The sequence below is a fragment of the Castor canadensis genome, chromosome 4 (assembly GCF_047511655.1).
Source record: "Castor canadensis chromosome 4, mCasCan1.hap1v2, whole genome shotgun sequence".
Lineage (NCBI taxonomy): Eukaryota > Metazoa > Chordata > Mammalia > Rodentia > Castoridae > Castor > Castor canadensis.
Window position 1 is genome coordinate 148,308,100 of NC_133389.1, and position 19,454 is coordinate 148,327,553.

Here is a 19,454-nt window from a genome sequence, read left to right on the forward strand (position 1 = left end):
TTCTTTTTGATCTAACCTTTTCTCTAGTTCCTGGTCCCCTTTTCCTATTGGCCTCAGTTGCTTTAAGGTATCTGCTTTAGTTTCTCTGCGTTAAGGGCAACAAATGCTAGCTAGTTTTTTAGGTGTCTTACCTATCCTCACCCCTCCCTTGTGTGCTCTCGCTTTTATCATGTGCTCATAGTCCAATCCCCTTGTTGTGTTTGCCCTTGATCTAATGTCCACATATGAGGGAGAACATACGATTTTTGGTCTTTTGAGCCAGGCTAACCTCACTCAGAATGATGTTCTCCAATTCCATCCATTTACCAGCGAATGATAACATTTCGTTCTTCTTCATGGCTTCATAAAATTCCATTGTGTATAGATACCACATTTTCTTAATCCATTCGTCAGTGCTGGGACATCTTGGCTGTTTCCATAACTTGGCTATTGTGAATAGTGCCGCAATAAACATGGATGTGCAGGTGCCTCTGGAGTAACATATCTTTACTTTTTAAAAATTATGCATGGATCATAGTATCTTTTATAATACAGTGCTGCAGTGAGTTGTGAGCTTATTAAATACAGGGGCTCTGTTGATTTCACTCTTGTTTTCCCACATCTAGCCATGTCTACAATGTGGGATATGTTAAATAAATGTAAGTTTAATTATTAATAAACCATGTCTCCATTCTTTTGCTTTTGCTAAAGAATAACTTAAATCTTTTTATATCTTCAGAAAACTGAATGTTATGTTTGTTATGTTCATGTTATGTTAATGTTTTAAACTGTTGCATATTACAGAAATGCTAGGGTTATACACCTAAATACTTGCCCTGATTATATTTTTAGTGGGGTCATTCCTTATGAATAGCATTTTCTTTTCTTTGTAAAAATAACCAAGAAGCCCCTGCTTGCTGAGTCATGCTTGTGCTTGCATTTGTTTTCCAGTGTCTACCACAGAGACTGTTTATTAAATTATCTCACACATTGTACAAGACCTAGTGCTGCAAATCAAAAGGAAACCAAGAAAGAGAAATGTGCCATCATCAGCTCCTTCTGCCACTCAGAACTGGGGACTCCACATATGAGAAAGCAGTGCTTTCAGTTTCTGGAGGAGTGAGACATAAAGTAGAATATCTGGTACAGGAGCCCTGGAAAGGAACAACATGTCTACACAAGGAAGGGTGGGAAAACATGAAAGACCAATATACTAGAAACCACTGTAAATACTTAATCAGTTAAGGCTATTGACATAGGAGTGTGTGAATCCAGAGGAAGCTATGGAAAGACACATACTTGGTTGTTTCATTGGCCCAGGGGCAAGGGGAGATAGATATCCCCATCAAAAGACCGTAGAATTACCAAGGGCTTGCTCATAAATCAATTTATGTACTATTCATCTGCATGAGATCACATATGCTTATGTGCATCAAAAGATATAAGACAAGGTAGTTACCAAAGTATCAGTAGTGATTCTCTTCTCAGGAGAGTGGCAGAATTTCAGGTGATTTTTACTCATTATGATACCTTTTGAATTTTTTCCAAATAAGCACTTATCATTTGTATACCCAGTAACTAATCTTATCTAGCAATTTTACATTTATGAGTAACATCATGACAGTGTTTAAGAGCTCAACCAACCAGAAATTGTCCATATTGCTTGCATTCTCTTGAATGCAAATGATACTGAATAAAACTGTCTTATTATTATAAATAAAAAGGGAAGCAATCAGAAATACACTAAGTCAATGCATTCATTTCAGTTATTAGGGAATGTTTTAAATATTCATCTTTACAGGACTTGTAGCCTACTCCATACATCAGGCTCCAGTGGATTTTCTAACTGACATAGGAGATAGCTGAGTCAGTTCATGAAAGCATCTTATCTGAAAGTGAGTGCCTCTTCAGAAAGGAAAAAATGCTTTTGTAAGATTCTGGAGGATTTGGGATTTATGCCATGGGGGCACATGCTGAGTAATACGTTTTTGGGGCAGGCTGCCAAGTTTTGTCAAAGAAAGGCAAGTACAGGGTTTGTTTTGCAATATCTGGAAAACTTGGAACTCTAACTTCTTGGAAAATCTTTCCAAGATAAAGTCAGTGTGAAGGCATTCTACTTCAAAAAATTACATGTAGCAAGAGAAAAGACAAAGCAAAATGTAAGTTGTGAGATGAGAAAAGGATTTTTTTTACCCCAAGAGATTGTGACCTTGTTGAATTTAATTGCCTGTCTGACAGCCTCATAGAAAACATTCTTATGAGGTTAATTTTACTGAAACCCCTGAGCAAGGGCAAAGTAAGAAAAATTATCCTTCACCATTAATTCACTTTTCCCCCATCTTTAAAAATATGTGAAAGATAAGCTTTATATATCCCAAACATCCTGAATTTCTGGGGGATCTTGAGCAGTTATTTAATTTTTCTTTTTTGTCTCTTCTGGAGGATTTGGGTTGTAAGAACTTCCGTGGTCTCTGCTGGGATTTACTTTTTTAAAATAAAACACAAACTATTATTTTATATACTTATATACTCTTTGAAATATATCAACCCAAACTTTTTAATCAAGGTCTAATTCTTACATGGTATGAAAAGCATTGTGGGTGACTTTATAGCATTACCTGTAACTATGAGCTCTTTAAAGTTCCTTAAGGTTTTCCACACACCTTGAAGCCTTTGCTTGGTTGTCACAGGGCTGTGGTGATTTGTAGGAAGAATTCAGCTGGTTCAGGTTTATGTCTGTATCCATGAGATGGAGACACAGCAATGTTCTCTCCCTCACAGGGGTAAGTATCCTTTGCTGTTCTGTCTTCTTGGAACTGCTCTTTTCTTGTGTCTCTCTTTGCCTGACTTGGGTGGGAGGTCAGCTCAGGTTCTTTAAAAAGCACATCCTGGATCTTTGTTAGGTGAGTCCAGGCTTCTCTGAGAGGATCCTAGCCACAGTAGTGTGTGCAGGGGTGAACAGTGAAGTTGTAGAAGGATGCCAGGACATTCTGCTCTGGGACTGTTTACCTCCATTCTTCCTCACTGGCTTGGAAGCACCTGGGAGCCGACCCAGCTGATTTTTGATTGACTTTTGAATTGAATTTGAATTCTGGATGACCTGGAGACCTGATGGCCCAAGTAGAGTGATACTTTAAGCCTGCCTGATGTGTTTACCATATTTCATTGGAAAAATGATTTATGGTTTATTCATTATTTCTGTGCTGATTGAATAACTATGTGCCACCTTGGTGATGATAAGAATGAAAAATAAATAAAACAAGGTAATGCAATAGAGAAACACTAAGTAATAATCAAGATTGGGTCAGCCTCATTGGAGAGGTAACATTCCCCCTTAATAAGAAGAAGGAGCCAGGCATGAAAAGGTCTGGCTGGTGTTGGGCTATTGTAGGTAAGGGACAAGCAAGGAAAAGGTGGAGATGAGCTCCAGGTATTCAAGAAACAAAGACCAAGGTGACCATAGTACATGAGTGACAGGAAGAATGACTGGAGTTGAAGTCAGAGAAGTAGTTAGGTGGGAGTTAGGTTTGCCTTATTCACTACAGGAAAATGTTTGGATTTTATTTTAAGAACAGTTAACCACTGGAAGATTTAAATGAGAGTACAACAGAATCTGATTGTGTTTTTTTTGTGGTTCCTCTGGCTGCTAGGTTGAGAATGAATGATCAAAGGAAAGGACATTTAAGGAGTTTGTAAATCCAGAAGTCCAGGTGAGAGAGATGGTGACTCAGATAGGTTAGCAGCAATTGAGAAATGGGGCTTTGGAACATATTTTAGAACAGAGTTCAGAAGATGTGCTGATGGATGCTTACAGGAGAATGAGAACAAGCACAAATGGAGGAGGATGCCTATGTTTTGCGTTTGAATAAATGATGGAACATCTGCTGTGTTGGGGGGAGGGGAGGGATACATGGGAGGAACTGGCTTGGAAACATACTAAGCATTCTTTCTTACTTTTACCATGTTACATTTGTAACATGATTAATTACTGAAGGCAAGATGTCTTTTAGAGAGGCTGCCTGTACCTCAATGGGAAAGCCAGGACTGGTGACTTAAATTTGTGTCATTGGCATAACCCTCTATGAATTTTGAGAAGCTGAATAAAAATGTAAACCAGTCCTGTAATTTATCGTCAACATTTGCTCCTCTCAGTCAGGAAAAAAAAATTCCTTTACAAAATGATATAGTAATTATTACTTACTACTTAGGCTTCTTGTAGTAGTTGATTACTAGGTGATTAGAATAACCACATCACTTTTATCTGGTAATTAGAACAATTTGTGAATACTGGTAATAGGCTGACTCACTGAATAAACAAAATACATAGCACAGAGTTTGCCTTACCCATATATGGGAAGTTCCTCTTCGGGTCTTTTGAGGGTCAGGGCTGATTGTGTATGCTAACAGAGTGATGCTTCACTTTACCCAGTGAGCACTGAATGCCTGTTACAATGCCAATTTAGATTGTCTCTAAGTTTTATTAAGATCCCTGCAGAGTAGATATTTTTATTTCCTTCTTAATTAAGAAACAGAAGCTTAAGGTCGCATAACTAAATGGCAGAGTTAAGACTCAGATCTCCATCCACCTGCTACATCTACAATTTTTATTCCACCAGGCTATTAAAATACCAAAATTTCCTGTAGTTTATTCTCCCAGCCCCGTTTTCACCTCCCAGCCCTTTTATTTCCTTCCAACAGAGTATCTAGTTGCCTGCCATCTACATATCTCATTTAAGAATGGTTGCCTTGGCTCTCATGCCCTCCTTATGAAGCTTCTGCTCTCTGTCTATAAATTTTAGTCCTATTCTCCCCTGTCATACCTCCCTTCTCCCCAACCATGCCTCCTGCTACCTCGTCTGTTCTATTACTTATGCAGAGCTCATATTCTTTAACTTCTCCTTTAAAGTTTCCCTGTATGCCTGCCAAAGCTCAATCTTGGCTTTATGATATCATTTCCTGAGCCAAATTTGTCACTCATGGTCACTTCTTCCACTTTGTCTCTCAGAGTGAGGAGCAGGGCCAGCAAACTTTCTGCTTCTCACCATCATATCCAGTCTATTGTTTGTTCATTGTCTCCCAGGAGCTTGTGTTTTGTATTCTATTCTATCCTGTGTACCACACTTTTTCCATTTTATGTTTCATCTTCTGCTTACTTCTTACCCCGTAAGAGTTCACATTTGCAAGTTTCTTGTTTTTATTTTATCATCTTTAGGAACCTGCACACTTATCTGGTGTTCCAGTCCTTTGCCTCAGAGATCTTTGGGCTCTGGACCTCAAGAACTTTATTTCTTTGACACTCTTGCTTGTTACAGGCATAGCCATACCTAGATCTGCTCCACATTTGAAACTGCCTCTTTCAGCTCAGCTGAAGTGATCTTCTCAACTGATATCTGATTATGGTTCAGTTTCTTCTTCTGTATTATTGGCTTTATTCTCACTGTAACAGCTTCTCACCCCATCCATTGCCTTAACATGTGACATTGGCCTTACTTACCTCCCTATTTATATGGACATTTTGGCCTACCATTTAAACTTGGTTCTTGCTAGCTTGATGGCCTCCAAGTTCTGGTTCCCATGTCCTATTTTACTTGCTTTGCAGATCTCTCATTCTGGGGATTGTCATTTGGTTTCTCTACCCCTGCTCTCACATTACTGAGAATAGCAACAACAAAGTCATAAGCCCAGAGTTTAAATTTTTTTAAATAAATTTTTGATTAGGATATATTCATTATTTGGGGGGGATTCATAGTGACAATTCCGATTAGACTTATATTGTACATTAGTTACATTTCCCCCATCGTCTCTCCCCCTCAAGCCCTCCTCACCCCACGTAAAGCAATTACAAGAGGTTTGCTTGTTTTATTTCATATAGCTATATTCAGTCCATCAACCGTATCCCCTCACTTTAATCTCCTTCATTCACCCTCCCCACTACCACTAATACCCCCCCACTGCACCTATTTTACAGTCCCATCTTCCATTATTAACATTTAAGTTGATGTTCAAAGGGGTTTCACAATGTATGCCCACTGTGGGTGTACTTTACTTGGGTCTGTTTAACCTCTTCCATTGCTCTCCCTTACCCCTTACCTCTCACCCCACCCCCATTTTCCAACAGCTTTCACTACCTTCACAGATCTTATGTTTTATGGTATTACTGATACTCTATCATTCTCTTTTTCTTTCCTTCTTTCCCATAGTTCTATAGAGTAGTTCCACTATTACAAACATGTTCCACATCTGGGTTTGCATATGATCATGTTTGTTTTTGTGTATATGTTTATCTTTTGGATCTGTCTTCCATATATGAGAGAAAACATGTGGCCTTTGTCTTTCTGAGCCTGGTTTACTTCACTTAACATGATTTCCTCCAGTTACATACATTTACCTTCAAACCACATGTTATTATTCTGTATGGCTGAGTAAAACTCCATTGTGTATATATACCACATTTTCTTGATCCATTCATCATTTGTAGAGCACCTAGGTTGTTTCCAAAGCTTGGCTATTGTGAATGGTGCTGCAGTGAACATCGGTGTATAGGTGTCTCTATTGTATCCTGACTTAGGTTCCTTTGGGTACATGCCCAGGAATGGTATCACTGGATCATATGACAGTTCTATCTTTAGCTTTTTAAGAAATCTCCATACTGCTTTCCATAGTGGTTGTTCTAATTTGTATTCCCACCAACAGTGTGTAAGTGTTCTTGTTTCACCACATCCTTGCCAGCATTTGTTGTTATTGCCTTTGAACATGGCCATTCTAACTGTGGTGAGATGAAATCTAAGTCAAAGCCCAGGGTTTATGTTTAAGAACAAGAAAATTTATTAGAACATATTAGCATATAGCTCAAAGTCCCATAGTTGGTTAATGCAGTGAACTAGTAACACCACAAAAGACCTGCCATTCCCAGCCACACCCACATCCTCCTTCATTACTGTTAGTTTCTTGTTAGTTATTCTCTCTCTCTCTCTCCTTTACAAGACAGGCACTTTAACCAACTAAGCCATAGAGCCTTCTAGTTATATTCTTGGTTGTAGGGTAGCTGGTGCAATTCCTGGGCTGTGGGGAGACAAGAATCAGCAAAAAAAACCAATTGGTCTGATTGATTATACCCAAAATATCAACCCACAGGTAGAACCCTTTCCAGTACAGACATCAATAATTACATCCAGTACATCATCAATAATTAGCTCCCAGTTATATTCCTTACTGGAACTAATATGTATCTTTTACTGTTCTAATCTTATCAAGCCCCTCTTTCTCCTCCTTGTCTTCCTCTTCTTCTCCTCCTTCTTTTTCTCCTCCATCTCTTTCCTTCTTTTTCTTCCCCTTCTCCTCCTTCTTCTCCTTTGCTTCAAATATTTCTTCTATATTCGTTCCTGTTGCCACTATCCTAACTCCCACCCAACAACTGATCACCTTGCTCCCATCATTCACTCTACTTTACCTACCCCTGCCAATCCACTCTTCCTGAAGCATGGTGCTGATCATGTCACTTTTCTATTCAATCCATCTCTAGTGGGTCCTTGAAGTCCACACTACTTACTAGGGATTCAGGGTCCATTGTGACCTGACCCAGTTATACATATTCAATTGTGATTTTTGTTACTATTCTTCATGTACCTAATGGGTCAATCCTGGCTGTTCCTTTAATGCTCCCTTGACAGTTTTTTTCATCTCCATCTTCATTTCCTTTTGAAGAGTATTTTCACTCAATTCTACAAATGTAATGACTATACACTTAGGTCTAGCTCCAGTATTCCATTCCTTCTTTTAAAAGCCTTCCTCATTCTCTTTTTTCTAGCAAGAAGTTATTGTCTTTTCTGGCTTTGCAGTAATTACGTTTGGCCATCTTTTACTTTATATGATTATTTTTCACATGCATCACTATTGATTATCCCGTAGCCCCAGTTTTCATGTTTCCCACTAATATTTGGGTAGTTCTTCAAATACGTGGTGTTTGGTTATTTTCATTGTTGTTTGGACTTTTTTCTCTTCTTCCTGACCTATGATCCTCCCAAAGCTAATAGTATCTGTGTGTACTTAGAGGACATCCGGCTTCTGGGGTCCTCTGGGACTGTACATAATTTTGCCTGGAAAAAGTCCAAATAGTGTAACTGAAATTGTTCCCTTGGGTATCTAGTGTAGGGGGTTGTTTGTGTCATTTCAGTTTTAGTATAAATGTTTTAGTTAAGAAATATAGCATCAATGTTTTAAATAGTTACCACCAAATTAACATTGAGATACTAAGTTTTTGCTAATATAGTTGTTCTATAAATCACAAAACACTGTTGAATGTACTTTTAAAATACCTCTGGATAGAGCCTTCTCTGTAATTTTCACTTCTGGCATGTCATTTCTGATCCTTACCACTTCTCACTGATGTGTCTGCCGCAGAGTTGTCTCCACCTCAGACAAACCAGATGACGTTACTTCTCTGCTTATATATATTTTCTGGTTCCCTAATACTTCCAGAATTGGAGTTCAGGTCCAGCTGTGGGACTCCCAAGTCCCTTTTGATTTAGATCATAGTTGCCTTCCCCAGATCCAACTCTTGGCTCTTACTTAGCTGTGCTTCCCAACCCAAGTCACATATTCTCATGACTTCCTGAAAATCCATGCTCTTCTGAGGCCTGGAGTACCCTCCTCATTTTTACCTTGGCCAATTCCTATTGACCATTTAAGGCCAGTTAAGTATCACCTCATTTGTGGTGCCTTTCATGTCCTCCTCAGAGAGTGGCTTCTTTTCTGTGATCCTGTACCATTTATTCATGTGTTGAAATCCATGCAGTAAAAAATGCTGGGCCTAAAAGGGCAAATACATGGAAATGTACAAAAAAAGTGATAGTTCAGAGGGAATAGAGGAGATCAAATGCGAGAAACCCCATGCATTAGAACAATCATGAGTACTTAGTGCCTGATTAGATGTGAGGGAATGCAGAGAGTACAAAAGAATAAAGTAACCCCCAGGCTTCTGCCCTGAGTGGCAAATAAGGTATGTGCTTCCATGTAGGTCAGGTGTAGAAGTATGATGAGTTTAGTTTTGAGGTGTCTTTAGGACATCTGTAGTGGATATGTCCTGCACACAGTGGGTTGTATGAATCAAGAGCTCCAGAGAAGAGGCCAGGATTTTGATACATTTGTTGGTGATTCTAACAAGAAAATAGCCGTTGATGTCAGGGAGATTTCTGAATTTACCCAGCACACTATTTATTCCTTTCCTTTGTTTTCATACCATATCGTAACATAATTATATACTGATATGCTTTGCTCCTCCCATTAGGGCACTCACTTTTTAATTCACTTTGTATACTCAGTAACTATCACATTGCTTTACACATAGAAATTCCATTTCAAGTCAGAGAATAAATATTTGAGTCTAGTCAGTGATTATGTCTTAATCATGTTGACAGAAAGAAATAAGTTCATTAAATGAACAACTTTGAGTACCTTCTATGTACTTGGCAGTGTCCCAGGCACTAGAAATGTGGCAGTGAAAATGATAGTGAGGGAGCAATAATAAAGTAAGTAAACAAGATAATATCAGTTAATAAAGATGACAATAGCTAATATTATAGAGTTCTTGTTATGTGGCAGGCCCTATTCATTGTTTGTAATATGGATTTTAAAATTTAATCCTTGCAAAATCCTAAAATGTAGGTGGTAATACATTCCATGGGAGAAATGAAACAGGGTAACATGATGACAAATGATTCGGTGTCAGTCTTTGCTAGAATGGTCAGAGAAAGTGATCTGAGATTATATTAAACTGAATTGTGAAAGAGTCAGCCATGAGATCTGGAGGAGAAGTGTTCCTTGTATAGTACAAGTAAGTTTATTTATTTTGCAGTTCTGGGGATCCAACATACAAGTAAATTTAAATCCTCCTCTTACTTTTTAAAAAATGTTTTAAGAACAAATAATTTCTTAAACACTGAAAATTGCATACACTAGCCTTCAAATACATCATACCTCAGTCCAACTACAATCAGTCAACTCAGCAGTAGTTCATTATAGAGACTCAGATTAGAGCAAAAGACCTTTCAGTGTACATTAAGACACCTGGTAGGCTCTTGATGGGCAGGGGTTGGGAAATTATGCCTCATTTCTAATCACTAATGTGTGGTAAAGATTATTAAGAAAATTATGTGAAAAAGTATAGGAAAAAGTAATTCAGATTCTAAGGTAGATTAAGTTTGGAAACACTAACAAACCCAGCAAAAGTATAATGGTATACTTGCTTTATCTGCTTACTTACTTAGACTAAATTCTGAATGAGAAAATTCTTAAGAACAAGAAATTATCATCCATTCCTTTACATTCATTTCCCTTCAACTGTATAGGAGGTTTGCAAGTAAATCATATTGACAAAGAGGTTTATTTCTTTACTACTCATTTATAGCAGATATGAAGACTGGTAGTTGGAATTTTACTTTTTATTTGTCCTCTTGTTCTTAGATGGAGGATTTTTTTTTTTAATTAGATTATGATAGCTAAAGGAAGAGAAGTTTATTAGGGCCTGAAATATTCATCCATTCTAGAAAGCAGCTTCTATCTTCCAGAATGAATTTATCCATAGCAATCAGCAAAAGAAATGCATGTAGAAAGATCTTTTAGAATAGAGACATGATGAAAGGAGGATCAGGCTTTACTGCAGGGAAGAAGCCCGGAAGGGATCTTCTAATTCAGTGGCCTCAGTTTACAAATGAGAAAGGCCAAGTGTCTTATCCAAAGTCACAGCTTCCAGGAGGAAGGGGGGGAGAGGGTGGGGGTGGCTCAGGGGGGAAAAAATGACTCAAACAATGTATGCACATGTGAATAAATGAATAAAAAAATAAAAAAATAAAGTATTTGGATCATATAATTTATGTAAACCACATTTAACATAATGCTTGAGACAAAATTGTTACTCCATAAATCATCAAAATAATGAAAACAACAACAACAACAAAAAAGTCACAACTTCCAAGTTAGTGAGTTTGGATATTATTTCTTGGCAGACTTGCATATTTGCTTCAAACTATGCATTTGAAGAATGTTACCCACAGAATGTTGATCATTTTAATTTAGAAAGAAGGCTTTATATGATATAGTTTAAAAATTTAAATATAATTATATTCCATTTTCTTTAGAAGCAGTGTTTAATTCAGATGGACAGTTTGTATTTAACTGTGAGAAAGTAAAAATTGTTGTTTATTCAATTTGGTATGCTAAATTAGTAAATATCCTTATTTGTCTGAGTTTTTGAAAGAGGTGAGCTTTAACTAGAAGAATTTGTACATATACAGAAGTCTACAACTGACAAAATAAAATGAGAACATACTTGAAGGAGCTCTCATATACGGCTCCTATTTTTTGTTTCTTGTTTTCACATGATTTCCACCTTTCATATTTAAGCATACAACTCCAGAGAACAACTCGGAATCTGCTCATGGGCTGTAGGGAAAGCTGTGCTTTTCACTGTCTTCAAAACTCCCCTGTGCTCTCTAGGAAATTAACCTCTTTTTCTGTGTTTTGATTTCTTTCAGTCTATTTCATCTGGCAGCAGGCCAACTCATTCTCCTCTGTTTAATCCAAATTCTCTTTCCAGAATTTTATGAATCTCAAAGTTTGAAAACAACTGGCCATTTTGGGTAATAATCAGTTACGGGGATTTGTTCATGTGTAGAATGTAATATACCATTTTGTATTTTAAGTAGGCCTTAACCATCATTTTGGTCCCTTCCATGAGGTCTTATCAGAATTCATAGCCTTGTATTGATGGGATTCTAGTTAGCAAGAAACTTGCATACTTGCTTGTATGCTGGGGATCAAACTCAGGGCCTCCTGAATTCCAAGCATGTGCTCTGCAACTGAGCTACACTCCTAGCCCTAGATCAAAGATTTTGATCATTTTAATTTAGAAAGAAAGCTTTGTAATATAGTTATAATATAACTGAGCTGTTAGAGAGTAGCTGTAATCCAAAGATGTGGGTTGAGTGACTTACCCAGTAACCACAAGCCTGCATGGGAGCCTTCAATGATCTTTGCTTCTGTTCTAAGCCACAAGTCAACTGGCTTCTAGTAAGAAAAGAAGAACCTCAGCAATTTGTTGTCAAGCCTAAAAATAGCAATATATTTCCACATTAATAGTTTTACTTGTCTAACATTTAAGTTTATATCTTTTCCTTAGCTAAATGGCTGTTTGCCATGTAGGTAGAAATAATAAAAAATTGGCTTACAAAGTAACCATTTTGATAGAAAAGATTTTAGTTTATCATTTGTGTAACATTTGCTTCCCTTTTGTACCCCTGTTCAGGTGAGGAGTTAGGGAATGACTATTTGCATTGCAAAACTTCTCTTGGGCTGATCAATGGCCTTGCTGAGAAGCTTCTTGCAAGGGCAAACCACTCATTTCATTTAAAGTATGATTTACAAATATATGATTTATTTAAAATTTACTGAGTACTTAGTAATAGCAGATTGTTTTGAGTAAGTATTTTCTGCAAAAGGCATATTGGCATAGTGCCGGGCATCTGGAAAGGATGGAATTAATGTTAGTTGTTGTTATTGCCAGACTCTGTGCTAAGCACTGAAGGTAGAAAGGAGATAAAAGGATTTTTTTCAAAGGGATCAAAGCCTGGTATTGAGGCTTGTAGAGATGGAATTAGAATTACAATTGTTCTTTGAAGGTGGAGTTTTGGCTATTTTGTAGGTTGGATCTAGAGCCTTCTGCCAGTGTACAGTCCAGCTCTGTACAATTGTTATTCTTTAATATAGATCTATGCAAATGTACAAAGGATTATAGAAGGTTGAATAAAGTGTACATTTTCATCATGACAAAGTGTTGAGCCTTCTCCTTAAAGTTGAGCTTTACTCCCCAGGGTTTTGATTTTGCTTTATCAGTTGCATCTTTCATATCCCTTCAAAGGAGTCATAAATGGAGCAAAACCACCTGTTGTATTTACACTAAGGTTCATCTGGTTTGTTATCAAAGCACAAATCTTGCTTTGCTGAAGAACTTTTGGGATTTGTTTTTATTAGTCAGTATAGTGATTAGGCAGATCTGTGGTAAATAGGTACTTTCCAATTTCTTGAAAATCTAAACATGTTTTACTTACATGCTTTCATGGCTAATAGAATATTACTGGTTGGGAGACAGAGAAACTCTTTTGGTTTACTTTACTAATTTTCCATTTATCCTCAAAGTAATTTATAATGAGAAAAATTTGGTTATCTTAAAAGCATTTGAAACTAATTTTTCTCAGCACCATAGATGGTGATGTTTGTATGAGGAACAAAACCTTTAATAGGGACTGGCTCTTATTTCCAAAGAAGTTAAAGGCATATTTTAAAACCACTTTCAATATATTTAAGAAAATATATTTAAAATAACATATTTAAATATGCATTATCAGATCCTCCATAGCAATAATACCAAGCTCACAATTTCTTCTTGTTAAATATTTGGATATTTAAAATAATGGGTTCTTTCCTTTTAATAGTTATCTCCTGGGTGGTCATATATAGACTTGGATAACAATTTGCAAAATAGATTTGTATTTCAAATTTAAGTGCAAGAAAAAGCTGAATGTCTCTATCATATTGTAGAAAGAGAGTGAAGAGGCCCAGTAAAATTACTGGAAAAATGATTTATCTCACCTAAAAATGCCTATTGCATTAGAAATGGGCCCCTTCTTAGCTTTCTTTCTTTTTTTTTTTTTTTAACAAAAGAGTTTATAACTAAAACTTTATAGGTCCAATCAAAAATAAAAGGACAACAATGGAATTTAGTCTTAGTCTTCCTTTTGTTTTTAGCATGATTCATTTCAGCTAAAAATTTTTAAATTTTTTCTTTAATGAAAGTTTAATGAATATTCATATCTTAGATAAGCTCAGGAATTTTTAGAGGCATTTAGCAATTCCAGAGTACAATACATGGACAGCTGGATGCTTTGGTGGAAGGGTTAGGTAGGGTCAGGGAAACCTAGGTGAGACCCTGGATCTGTGCCTACTAGCTTTGTAATTTTGAGCTAGTTACAACTACTTCACTAGGAGCTTTGAGAAGAAAGTCAAGTGTGGTATGTAGAGCCCTTGCAGTGTTTTGTTAGTTATATTTCTGTTTTGAGACAGTCTCATTGATTTTGCCTTGACTGGCCTCAAACTCACGATCTTCCTGCCTGTGCTTCCCAAGTAGCTGAGATTACATGCACCACCATGCCTGGCTCATTAGATATTAAAATAGCTCACTTCATATAGAATGAAATGAGTAGACAAACAAATGCCATCTCCTTGTTGTTGTAATTAAAGTTTTATTGCAGCACAGCCATGCCATAACATTAAGGTGTTTTCTGTGGCTGCTGTCATGCTATGCTGGCATAATTGTGACATAGATGCTCTGACCCATAAAACCTACAATATTTACTGTGTGGCCTTTTTCAGAAAAGCTTATCAACATTTGGTCTAAGCTGTTTGCAGGGAATTGCTTAATTCATATTACAAAGTGTCATGATTTGCACAAATGGGAGGATCTGTCTTAAGAGAGACACCTTAGGAGTAGACTATAGTATTACTTAGCTATTCCCAGGGTTAACCAGAGAAGACTAAGTATTATCTGTGATTAGTGGTGAGAGCCCTTGGAACAGTTGGGTATAACAAATATAGGACCTACAGAAGGGGATTTGGGCAGGATCAAAAACATCCCAGCGTTCAAAATGGGGAGGCAGTAGAGGATGAGAACATATCCCACCATATGGCATTCTTCATCAGCCTACAGCTAGGGAAATTATTCAGAGTTTTCATTACAAAGTGTGCATTCAGTCATCCTTAATAGTTCTTTGTGAGTCATCCTAAATGCTGAGTTAAAAGATTGCAGATTAAATATTCCTACCTAGAGATCCTGAATTGAGCGAATTTTGCCTAGTTGTTAGAGTAGGTGGACATTTTGGGTGCCAGAGTGAGCAAAACTAGCTAAGGCTGTGTGTATGCTACAAATTACTGAGGGTTCAAAATCACCATTTACTAACTTTGATAATTTTGATAGATTTAATATCAGAACAGTTGTTGGTCTCTACTGGAAGTTCTGAGAAAATTCTCTTTTGTTTTTTGAAATAAGTGATATTCTGTCATACCAAAGTCTGTTTTTCCCTTTAATTCATCTCTGGAGAGACTGACAATATATAATCACATCATTCCTGAGAGATCATTGGTGCTTTAGGGTTTACAAAGCACTTCCATTTACACAATTTCACTCAAATAACACAACTGCCTTGCAAGTTAGAAGGGTTGGGATTATTCCTCTTTTATAGATGATGAAAATGTCAGCTGCCAGGAAGTTAAGCCACTTGCATAAAGCCATACAACTTTAATGGTGAAGAAGAAACTAAATTTTGTCTGTGGCTTCATATGTTTTCTTTACCATGTCATTTTGCTTGATGTTTCTGCTCAGCCAAGTTTATTGAAAAAAATGGGTAAAATATAAAATCTCAGTAGTTTATCAAGTAAGCATTGAGGAGAAAACAGAGAATTTTACATTAGAAAGAAATGCAAAGGTTGCAAACTCCTAGCTCAAAGGTCTCATCTGGCCTGCAGATGTGTTTGGCTGAGCCTAGGTAATACTGGCCTGTAAATGGTGTTATTTAAAAAAAACAAAACAAAACAAAAACGCATTACTTGACCTATAATTCCTTCTCACCAAGATGAGAAGGCATCCTGAAACAGAGCCCTTTCTTAGATTCTGACATCATGGAAAAATTATTCATTATACTGAAGAATAAAAGGACAGCAAGGAAATAGTGATTAGTTAAGAGATGTGTATTTTTTAATAAATGGATAATATTTTAGTGATACTATATATTTTGTATTTGCGCCATATGAACCAGATTTCAGATTCAAATATTTCATTACCAGACTAAGCATCAGATCATGTGTTGTAGGTTTCAGTTTGAAAAATATGGGTCCCCATAAATTGAATGAGTGAAGTTTATTTATGTTTTTGTATTGAAGAAGTTGACTGGAGGGTGCATTTTTGAATGAATTTCAGTACCAACACTGAGTTTCCGTTTTAGAAGCAGAAGTGTGTTTCTTTCTAGCATCCTGTGGCATATGATGAATGCCTGCTTTGTGGAATGTCTAGCGTTAGGCAATAGTGTATGTCTAAGAGAAACTGAGGGAAAGGCAGGTGATGGTAGATAATCGTAAATATCTTCCGGGAGGCTGAAAAGAGAAGTAGAAGCAGAAGTATACAGGGACTGCCTATCACAAGCAGCACCATGCAGAGGCTGAGTGAGGGTAGGTGAGTACTTCTGGTGGGATCTGCCTGTGATTTAAAAAAAAAAAACAAGGTGTCAGGTAAACAAATGGGTTGAATGAAAGTACTGTGTTTATCAACTGTTTTTATTTTATGAAGTGTTAGTTCTAGAATGGATTATATAGTTCAAACCCAAGGGGATAAATTACATCTTATTGAGTGAAAAACTGAGGGACTTAAAAAGAACTATAATAAAACATGCATTGTTGACATTTAAAGTACATAAGACAAAATATTTGATGAAATCATCTCCAGATAATTATGAATGCTGTTCTTGCTATTATTCATTTATTCAATAATTATTTATAGCAGTTTGCAGTATATGCGCAGTTTTACTTTTGAGTAAAAATGTTTGATGAAAACATCTCCAGATAATTATGAATGCTGTTCTTGCTATTATTCATTTATTCAATAATTATTTATAGCAGTTTGCAGTATATGCGCAGTTTTACTTTTGAGTATGTAAAATCACTGGCTCTTGCTTTTGGGTTGCTTTCAATCTATTTGGAGAGGTAGGAAAGGAAGATAGGAAGCCTTATATGCAAGACAAGCCATGTGAGTCAGTGTTTTCTAGGTTTAAGGAAAGAGATACTGCTTTTCCCAGCACTCTCTGGAGAAAGACTTTCTTAGCGATGAGGACTATGGATTTGAACTAGACCTTGGAGGATGGGTCAGGATTTGAAATACCACAGAGATGGTAGACTTTTTTCTAGAGAGGGCGAGTGGCAGAGCAAAGGCACAGTGGCAGCGAGCTGTGAGGAGACAAATGTGACAAAAAAAGTGAACCTTCTGGCTAAAGGGAGAGCTGGGCAGATTGGAGGCTGCCGAATTGTGAAGAGCTTTGCCTCTGAGGCCAGAGTATTTGCATTTTAAAGATATGAAAAAATACTCACCATCTCTGGCCATAAAGGAAATGCAAATCAAAACCATACTAAGATTCTACCTCACCCCTGTTAGAATAGCCATCATCAAAAACACCACCAACAACATGTGTTGGCAAGGATGTGGGGAAAAAGGAACCCTAATCCACTGCTGGTGGGAATGAAAGCTGGTGCAACCACTCTGGAAAAAAATTTGGAGATTTCTTAAAAATCTAAACATAGATCTGCCATATGATCCAGCAATCCCACTCCTGGGGATATAACCAAAGGAATGTGAAACAGGTTACTACAGAGGCACTTGCACACCCATGTTTATTGCAGCACTATTCACAATAGCCAAGTTATGAAAACAACCAAGACGCCCCACTACTGATGGAAGGATCAAGAAAATGTGGTACTTGTACACAATAGAATTTTACTCAGCCATGAAGAAGAATGAAATCTTACCATTTACAAGTATATGGATGGAACTGGAGAACATCATTCTGAGCAAGGTCAGCCAGGCTCAGAAGACCAAAAACCATATGTTCTCCCTCGTATGCGGACTTTAGATCTAGGGCAAATGCAGCAATGTGGTTGGATTTGGATCACATGGCAAGGGGAGACCACACATGGGAGATGTAGGAATAGATGGAAAACCTAAAACATGGAAGCATTTGATGTCCCCACTCCAGAGGAACTAATACAGAAACCTTAAAGAGACAGAGGTTATCATGAGCAGGGGATTAGGAACTAATGTAGAGAGTTACATTAGAGTTAGATCAACATGGGTTGTAACACAGGGGTACAAAAAAACAATAGTAGAAATCTCTCTGTATAGCTATCCTTAACTAGCAAAAATTCTTTGTCTTCCTTATTATGCTTATGTCTTTTCTTCAACAAAATTATTGATAAGGGCAGAACAGGACCTGCCTGGAACTGAGGTGGGGAGGAGGGGAAGAGTAGGGGAGGGGGGCAGGGTGGAGAAATGACCCAAACAATGTATGCACATGTGAATAAATGAACAAAAAAATTAAAAAAATAAAGAAAAAAGGGGGATGAAATCACCTTGTATTATTTTAAAAAAAAAGATATGATTTCCATTTACAAATGTTTGGGGATGATAATTCTCAGTGGAGTTTATCAAATTCCTTTGTGAACAGTTGCAATTTAGATGAACGCTCACTCAGGAGAGAATGAAAACCTTCCTAAGCAGAAACATCTCCCCAGACTCTCACCTGGTGTCCACTTGGAGACCCTGCAAAGTGTAGCACAGGTTATGTAGAGACCAAAGAGCACATGGAGGACGAATGAATGCAGGGAGGCCTACTGGCAACAGATTACACATGGAGAATCCCTTTTTTGGTAAAGATAGAATTGAGTATGGAAGGCTGCTTTATTTTGTTCCTATGACTGTGGGGATCACCTCATATTGGTGTCCATATGAATTCTTTCCTATTGCAGGGTGCTTGCTCAATTACCTTATTGTGAGCAGCAAAGTACTATTTGGGGAGATACTTCAGACTTCAGTGCCTCAATCAGTGCTATTTTTATTTGCTCATGTTGCTGTGCTGATATGGGTGAAAAACAGAAACAAACACAGTTTCTTTGATTATTCTTGGAGATGCACGTTTGCAGTGGCAAGTACTGGGTATCATTTTAAACAGGCCTTTAAAGCAATGTAGTAAGTATAACTGTGGATATCACAAGTTTCTATCTCAGAACAAAAGGAAAACAATTTCCCTAACCTAATATGACTAGAAATCACAGCTTATAATAAAAATTTCAGTGATGGTATATTCAGAAAAAGTTCCTTAGCAATTTAGATAGTTGTGAAGATGTGCTATTTTAGAAAACTTTCTGGTGACTTTAAGTTTAGGTAGTAATGGAGAGTCTGGAAAAATTGTCTCATGGAATTTATAATGTTCCAATACTAGTCTATAATTTAAGGTTTGAACAAGTATTAATCATGGAAGAAATGAAAGTTCATTTTACATGGCGATTTGAGTGTGTTGTTAAGTGGTACCTAGAGGGACCGTCCTTCCTGGATGAAATTAGCATTTGCACTGGCAGGTGTAGTGAAGTGGGTCCCACTCTTCTGTGGATGGGCGTTCTCCACTCTGCTGAGAAATAGCATAGAGCAGCAGCAAAAGGCAGAGGAAGGAGAAATTCTCCCATTTTGCTTCTACCTTCCTCTTTGAGTGTGGACATCTTGTCTCCTCCTGCCATTGGACGTAAGCTTTCAGACTCATGTTAAATTACACCACTGTGTTTTCTCCATCTTCAGCTTGGCAAAGGCAAATATAGGATTTCTTAGCTTCCAT

At 37.3% G+C, this 19,454-nt stretch overlaps 1 protein-coding gene and 1 long non-coding RNA gene across 4 annotated transcripts in view; both read left to right on the forward strand.

The window, feature by feature from the left end:
• Positions 1-10,726, forward strand: part of LOC109690265 (uncharacterized) — a 50,320-nt gene extending 39,594 nt beyond the window's left edge. The window contains exons 3-4 of one of the 3 annotated variants that reach the window (XR_012447321.1): positions 931-2,762; positions 3,630-10,726. This is a non-coding gene — a long non-coding RNA (uncharacterized lncRNA). Of the gene's footprint in view, positions 1-930 lie in introns of all 3 variants that reach the window. The other 2 variants (XR_012447320.1, XR_012447319.1) reach the window with 2 other exon arrangements.
• Plcl1 (phospholipase C like 1 (inactive)) overlaps positions 1-19,454 on the forward strand; it is a 330,442-nt gene that overhangs the window by 166,077 nt on the left and 144,911 nt on the right. The window lies entirely within an intron of this gene.